This window comes from Chrysochloris asiatica, unplaced genomic scaffold, assembly GCF_000296735.1.
Source record: "Chrysochloris asiatica unplaced genomic scaffold, ChrAsi1.0 scaffold00070, whole genome shotgun sequence".
Lineage (NCBI taxonomy): Eukaryota > Metazoa > Chordata > Mammalia > Afrosoricida > Chrysochloridae > Chrysochloris > Chrysochloris asiatica.
In genome coordinates, this window is record NW_006408588.1 from 8,248,764 (window position 1) to 8,257,256 (window position 8,493).

At 39.3% G+C, this 8,493-nt stretch overlaps 1 pseudogene; it reads right to left on the reverse strand.

Moving 5' to 3' along the window:
* Positions 1-1,797: 1,797 nt before the first annotated feature.
* LOC102833787 lies at positions 1,798-4,500 on the reverse strand (annotated as a pseudogene).
* Between the last annotated feature and the right edge of the window lie 3,993 nt (positions 4,501-8,493).

The following is an 8,493-nucleotide window of genomic DNA, read 5'->3' on the forward strand; positions in this document are numbered from 1 at the left end:
CCCCACACAAAATGGTGGCTCCTGGAGCAGCTGAGCGTCCCAAACCAGGAAGCAATGGATTTCTTGCTTCTGCCACAAACTCCCCAGCTGTAAGTCTTCCAACCTTCTAAATATTCCTTTATATGTGGTTCAGAGTACTGGGACCATCCCCTGAGCCTTCTTGGTCTTGTATTCTGTGTTGTTCCCGGCAGAGCTCATCACTGCACTTCCACCCAATCCACCATCTTTTTCCGGAAGTCCTGGTCCTTTTTAAAAAAATAATTTTGAGTTTTTCCACATTTTCTCCCAATCTATCCAGGACTTCTAATGTGATCCCTTTTAGTTAGTAGTGGTAGCAAGGCACCATCTAGTTCTTCTGGTCTCAGGGCTATGGAGACGGATATTCAGAGGTTCCATTGATTCTAAGAGTCTTCAATTTTTATTCTCTTCTTTCCTTCACACAGGGGGAAGACCAGTAGTTATACTTTAGATGGTCACTTAGGAGCTTTTAGATCCCAGTTGATTCTTACAAAAGTAGGGTGTAGAACACTGTCTTTGTGGGCTGTGTTATACCCCTTGACCAAGGTTGTCTACTGAGACTATGGTCCTGAGTCCCCAGGCCCAGAAGCCCATTCTCTCAAAGTGTTTGGTAATGTCTAAGAAGTTTTAGTCATTTTGTTTTCTGTATGCTCCACCACAGAAGCACAGTGACTCTGTAGGATAAACACTGGACTGTTAACCATAAGGTCAGTGGTTAGAGGCCACCAGCCTGCTCCTCAGGAGAAAGATAGGACTTTGTGCTACAGCAAAGATTTACAGTCTTGGAAACCCTGTAGAGGGTCTCTATGAGTTAGAACTGACTCAATGGCACTTAACAGTAATAGCATGGTACTTCACATTCATAGATATATTTGCAGCAAAGGTAAATATCCATGTATATATATCCTCTGTCAAATCTTTATATTTTTGTGGGTATAATTCCACTTTCCCTCCCATATACCTTTAGCCTGTGTATCTGTCCATGTATCTACCCATATTGTTGTTGTTAAGTGCCATTGAATTGGTTAAAATTCATAGCAACCCCATATAGGGTTTCTGAGGAGCGGCTGGTGGTATTGAACCACTGATCTTGTAGTTCAAACTGATCTTGAGGTCCAGAGCTTATACTACAGCATCACACCAGGACTCCCATGGGTCACTGTTATAGTAGGATTGTGTTGTTGTTGTTGTTATGTGCCATGGAGTGGGTTCTGACTCATAGTGGTCCTGTACAGGGTTTCTGAGGTTGAAAATCTTTATGGGTGCAGAAAGCCTCATCATTCTCTCACAGAGCAGCTGGTAGTTTCGGACTGCTGACCATGAGATTAGCAGCCCCATTTGTAACCACTACGCTACCAGAGCTCCTTTATTATTTACTTATATTCCCTTTATCTCTTCTTCTCTTCTTGTACTCCACCCGGCCTTCATCCTTTTTATGCTTTTGCCAACCTTCCTTTTGTTGTATATGGCCTTTCCTAGCCACTGAATTACTCTCCCTCCCTCCCAGTTCTGGTAAGGATTAAGAATCTTTCTTTTAGCATGAAAACCTTCTATTGACTTCTTATAATTGTAGTCTTATATAGTTTGGCCTTTTTTATTTTTTGGTGTGGGGGTGGGGTAATCATATTATCTGATCTGAGGAATGGTACAAATAAAATAATTTAAGTGGATGTTTTGGTCTATTTTGTAGAAAAGGTAAAGATAAACCCAACATGCATGTGCTGCTTTGGCAACCCAAGAAATCATTTCTATGGCATGGGGAAGCCAGGTTCCTAAAGCTTAGCTCTCTCCATTGCTGTCTCCCAGGTGTGCTTGTCAAAGAGATGTTCTTCCAGGCCAGAAGCTGGGGGGGCTGCCTGCCGTCTTGTAAAAATTGGTTACTAGTCACCCAATTTTTTGATAGATTTCACCTGTTCGTTCAGGTAAGGTATCTCAGTGAAGTCACACAAATGGGGATCACTCTTGTCAGTGGACAGTTTGTGCAATTCCAGCAGTGACTGATTCATGTTTTTGTTTTTTTTTTTCCCAAGTGTAACTCACAGCCCACTGCATTCAGCACACTCTCCTAGTCATCACAGTCTGGTTTCTTGATATTCTGAAGGAAGATTCGGCTACCTCATTGGTTCTGTAGCTTCATCAGTTTCTCAGCATGTTCCCTCTCCTCTTGAGGTTGGTGCAGAACATATTTGGCAAAACTCTTCAAAGCCACATCATCGTGGTAAAAGTAGTAAGACATGGACAGGTAGACGTAGGAGGTGTAGAGATTCAGGTTGATCTGGGGGTTGATGACACACCTGCAAGGGGACACATTGTCATGGTGGTGTTGGAGGAGAAGAATCAGCAGCCACTTGGCTAGCAGGAGGTGGTGGAGGTCTCGGGGGAGCTTGGGTAGCACCAGTTCCGTTCAAGCATTGTTGAAGTAGCAGATCGCTGCGACTCTACTAAGTATGTCTGGCCTATTTGTCTTTTGGTGATTGTTTAATTTCACTCAGCCTAATGTCCTCCAGGTTCATCCATGTTATGAAGTTTTTCTCAGACTCATCATATTCTTCACCTTTGTATAGTATTACATTGTATACATGTACCAAACTTTGTTTAGGTTTTCTTCTGTTGATGGGTATTCTGGCTGTCTTCATCTTTTTGCTAGTGTAAACGGTGTTGCAATGAGTATGGATGTGAATATTTCTATTCATGAGATGACTTTTATTTCTTGAGGATATATTCCTAGTATAAGGACTACTGGGTCACATGTTTCTATTTCCAGTTTTTTGAGGAAGCACCTTACCATTTTCCATAGTGGTTGTACCATTTTACAATTGCACCAGCAGTGTAGGAGAGTCCCAGTCTCTCCACACCATCACCAGCATTTGTTGCTTTCTATTTTATTGAACTTTGCTATTAATACTGGGGTGAGATGATATTTCATAATTGTTTTGATTTGTATCTCTCTAATGGGACCTGTCCCTGGAGGAGGACATCATGCTTTGTAAAGGGGACTTTCAGCAAAAAAGAGGAAGACCCCCAATGAAATGGGTTGGCATAGTGGCAGCAGCGACAGGCTCAAGCATAGCAATGATTGTGAGGTTGGCGCAGGACTGGGTAGTGTTAGGTTTTGTTGTGTATAGAGTTGCTATATATAACATATAACATCAACAGCACATATAACAAATGAGTAGGTACCAACTCGACAACACATAACAACAAATGACTAATGATCTATGACATTTCTTCATATGTGTGTTGGCTGCCTGAATGCTTTCTTTGGTGAGGTATGTTCTCATGTTCTCAGCCAATTTTTAAATTATTTGTTTTTTTCTAATTGAGTTGTTGACAATTTTGAGATTAGTCTTTTGTCTGATACATCATTGCCAAAAAATGTATCCCAGTCTGTGAGTTCTCTGATTACCCTTTTGGTGAGATCTTTTTATGTTTATAAGTTTTTACTTTTTAGGAGGTCCCAGTCATCTATTTTATTTTCTGCTATTTGTGTGTTTTCAGTTTTCCTTGATAATATATTTATGCCATGTATCAGAGTTCCTAAGTTTTTCCCTATTTTTTCATTGACGATCTTTATTGGTTTCATGTTTAGGTCTTTAATCCAAGTTGATTTCATTTTTGTATATGGTTTGAGATATGGGTCTTGTTTCATTCTCCTGCAATGGATTTTGCCAGCACCATTTGTTAAAGAGACTATCTTGTTGACATTTAATGTGTTTGGCACTTTGTCAGAGATTAGCTGAGTGGATGTGGATGGATTTGCTTCTGGGTTCTCAATTCTGTTCATTCATTAATGTATCTATCATTGTATCAGTACCAGCCTGTTTTGACCACTATGGCTAGGTAGTAGATTTTGAGATCAGGAAGTGAGAGTACTCCAACTTTGTTCTTCTTTTTAAGCAACGCTTTGCATATTCATGGTCTTTTCCTTTCCTTGTAAAGCTAGTGATCATTTTGTCCATCTATTTAAAGAATTACATTGGAATCTGGATTGGAATTGCATTATATGTATTGATTGCTTTGGGTAGTGTTGACATTTTCACAATGTTAAGTCTTCCTATCTATAATCATGGCTTATTCTTCCATTTTTGTAAGTCTCTTTTGGTTTCTTGTAGCAGTGTTTTGTTTTGTTTTACATTCATTCCAATATTTATTATTTCCAGTGATCTTCATTCCATTCTGTTGATTTAAGTTTTTATCTGTTATTTTATTTTATCTGAAGAACTTCCTTTAACATTTCTGGTAGTACAGATTGTCTATTGAAGAATTCTCTCAGTTTTGTTTATTTTTTAAAAACTCTTCATTGTGAACTGAGTGAAGATTTATAGACAAGATCATCAGTTTTATATTCAACAAATATATTTATTTCATTTCAATGACTGTAATCTCCTCCATGGAACAACAGTTATCCCACTTCCTCTCTGTGGCTCACATCTCCATTTCACCCATCATCCAATCCCGTCTCACCTTTGTCCTTTGGTACATGCTGCATCTTTGGTTTTGAATAATTGACTGTTCCATTATTAATAGTGAGCACAGCTTACTGGTGTTGTTGCTTGGGTAAACGTTGTGCAATGAGGATAATTTCCTTTTCAGACCTGAAGAGTGGTTGAGGGCCATACTCTGAGATTCCTCTAGTCTCTTTCTACTTAGTAAGCCCTTTTTTAAAAAAATAATTTTGAGTTTTGTTCCACATATTTTGCTGCTCTATCTAGGATCTTATAATGTAATGTGCTCCCTTTCAGGGCAGTTGGTGGAGACTGATGTTCGCATGCTCCTTTAGTCTGTTGGACTAATTGATTCCAAGCATCTTCAGTTCTCATCACTCTTCTTTCTTCTGTACATGGAGAGATAAACAGCTGCACCCTAGATGGCCACTCATGAGCATTTAATATACCAGACATTACTCACCAAAGAAATAATATCAACACCGGACTCTAGAATTTCCATTAATTAGAAAAAGAGCAGCAAAGTTGGCTTACTGACACCAGTAAAAGAAATAAAGTTTAGAGTAGAAGTAAATGAAATTGAAAGTAGAAAAAAACATAGGAAGAATCAACAACACAAAAAGTTGGTTCTTTGAAAGGATTAATAAAATCCACAAACCATCTGACAAATTAAAAAGAAAACAGAGAAGATACAAATAATACAAATAAGAAGTGATACAGATGATGCCACAACAGAACCAATGAAAATGAAAAAGATAAAAAAGAATACTATGAAGAATCGTATTCAAATAAATTTGAAAAAATGAGCACATTTCTAGAAATATATGGTCTACATAAACTAATACAGACTTAAGTAGAAAATTTGAACAAGCCTATAAAAAGAGGAAATTGATCAAGTCATTAAAGAACTCCCAACTAAAAAAGGTATACATCCAGATGGCTTTACTGATACATTCTACCAAACATTCACAGAAGAGCTGGCACCAATTCTACTCAAGCTATCCCATAATGTAGAAAAGGATGGAAAACTCCCATATTACTTTTATGATGCTAGCATAATGGATACCAAACCCAGGCAAAGACATCATTAGAAAGAAAATTATAGACAAATATTCCTAATGGACATAGATGCAAAAATTTTCAACAAAATCTTAGCCAATAGAATCCAACAATAATACATGAAAACCAACTGGGATTCATACCAGCTATGCAGTTATTCAATATTAGAAAAACAATCAACATAATCTACCACATGAATAAAAAAAAGGAAAAAAATCACTTGATCATATCAGTTGATACAGAAAAGACATTTGACAAAATCCAACATTCATTCCTAATAAAAAAAATACTCAACATAGTTGGAATAGAAGGGAAATTCCTCAACATAGCTAAGGACATATATACAAAATCAGTTCTGGTGGGGATCATAGGATAAGCACTGGATCGCTAATCGCAAGGTTGGTGGTTCAAACCCACCATCCTCTCCTTGGAAACCCTATACAAGGTCATTATGGATCAGAACTTACTTGATGGCACTTAACAACAACGTTACAAAATCAACAGCCAACATCACTCTCAATAGTGAGAAACTGAAGCCATTCCCCTTATGAACATGAACCAGACAAAGATGTCTTTTGTCACTAGTCTTAGTCAATTAAAAAATGGGCACAGGACATGAACAGACACTTCACCAAGGAAGACATTAAGGTAGCCAACAAACATATGAAGAAATGTTTATGACCTTTAGCCATTGTAGTTGTTATTGTCATTAAGTGCTGTTGAGTCAATTCCGACCCACAGTGATCCTGTATAGGGTTTCTGAGCCATTAACCATTGTTAATGTTGTTAAGTGCCATCGAGTCGGTTCTCACCCATAATAATCCTGTATAGGGTTTCCAAGGGGCAGATGGTTTAGAGAGCTGCAAATCAAAACAACAATGAGATATCATCCTACTCTAGCATTAATAGCAAAGTTTAAAAAAAAGCCAGAAAGCAACAAATGCTGGCAAAGGGGTGGAGAGACAGGGACCCTCCTACACTGCTAGTGGAAAGGTAAAATGGTGCAATCACTATGTTGCTTTCTCAAAAAGTTGGAAATAGAAATACCATATGACTCAGCAATCCCTTCACTTGGTATATATCCTGATGAAATAGCTGTGACCCAACTAAATATATTCACACCCATGTTCACTGCAACATTATTCACAATAATGAAAAGATGGAGACAGCCTAAATGCCCATCAATAGAAGAATGGCTAAGCAAACTTTCGCACGTACACACAATATGCAATGTTGAACAATAATGAAGGATTTTTGGTACAAAATACCTCACAATATGAATGAACCTTGAGGACTTGCTGAGTGAAATCTGTCAATCACAAAAGGACAAATATTGTATGAGACCACTGTTGTCAAAGGTTAAGAAAATATTTCCTTGCTAATTAGAACATTCTATCATGGTTATCAAGGAGTTTCGGTAGTGTAGTGGTTACGAGTCAGGTTGCTAATCTCATAGTCAGCAGTTTGAAACTACCAGTGGTTCCGTGGGAGAAAGATGAGGCTCTCTGCTCCCGTAAAGATTTATATCGTTTACATCCTTGGAAACCCTGTGAATCAGATCTGACTCCAAGGCATATACCACCACCACCATCACCATGATTATCAGAAGGTGTGGCACGGAGAGGGAGGGAATTAGTTATTGGTTAGAGGGTAGACACATGTCAGCATGGGTGATAGGGCAGTCAATACATAACATGGAGGCTGGCAGAGGGAAAATGAAGGTAGAAAGAGACCAAGAGAGAAGTGGTAGAGTTATAGGAAATAGAGGTAAATACTATTAACTGATGGTACATGGAGGGGATTGCAGTCATTGAGATGAAGCAAAGCATGTGATTTGCTGAATGTAAAACTGATGATCTCCCCTGTAAGCCTTCACATAATTCATAATAAAAAGTTTTTTTTAAAAAGAAAAAGAACCAGGAATGGAGTGAGTCCTTTGAGATCCCTGTGGGCTGACCTTCCAAGATCCCAAAGACAGAAATCTATGATGTCATAGGAGTGGAAGCAGCACCAAAAGCAAAAGACAGAACAGTGGGCTTCCTGGCCCATGGAGAGAGAAAGCTAAGTGCATTTGGGCAGAAGGATTATTGAGAAAGTGATTGCCTCCAGTCACTTAGTCAGGGGAGCCAGGTTCGCTGACCTAAGGAGCTAGAGCTCAGTGCCTTTCCATCACATCTTACTGATGGAGTGGGTGCTTAATCAGCAGACCTATACTTGCCCAAGCAGGGGAGAGGCCAAGGGGCCATGGTGCTGAGAGACCAAGAGCTAGCAGAACTTTGTAACACTTTCCTGAGCAGGGCAGAGGCTAATGGACCATGGCTGAAAGGCCAAGGACCAGAGAGAGTACAGCTAAGAGGCAGTCCTGGGTGTAGAACTTTATCTTGAGCATTTCTGATCCTGAATTATAACCTGTTACTTCCCTAATAAGCCCCATGATTGTGAATATTGTCTGTGAGTTCAGTGTGACCATTGCAACACATTTTGAGCCTGTGAAAGCCTGGAGTCCTGTAGGAGGAACAGTTGATGTCAGAGTTGGTAAAGAGTTGGAGGTTGGAATTAATGTAACAATGTTGTGTGGGTGGCATCTTGTGTGGGTGGTAAAGAGTTGGAGGTTGGAATTAATGTAACAATGTTGTGTGGGTGGCATCTGACCTCCTCTGACTTCACAAGGAAGAAGAACCAAATTCTACATCAGCTCAAGTCAATTCCGACGAGGCAGACACCAGACATGCCTCTACCCTCTAGCCTTTTTACCAATTCTAACACCAACTGTCTCCTGCAAAGAATGATATCCTTTCACTGCTGGGTTTGATATCCATTGCAGTGGTCACAGAACTCACAGACCATAATACAATTATGAGGTTTATTAGGGAAGCTGGTGGTGGTTATGTGCCTTGGAATCAGTTCTGACTCATAGTGACCCTTTATAGGGTTTCCAAGGCTGTAAATCTTTATAGGAGCAGAAAGCCTC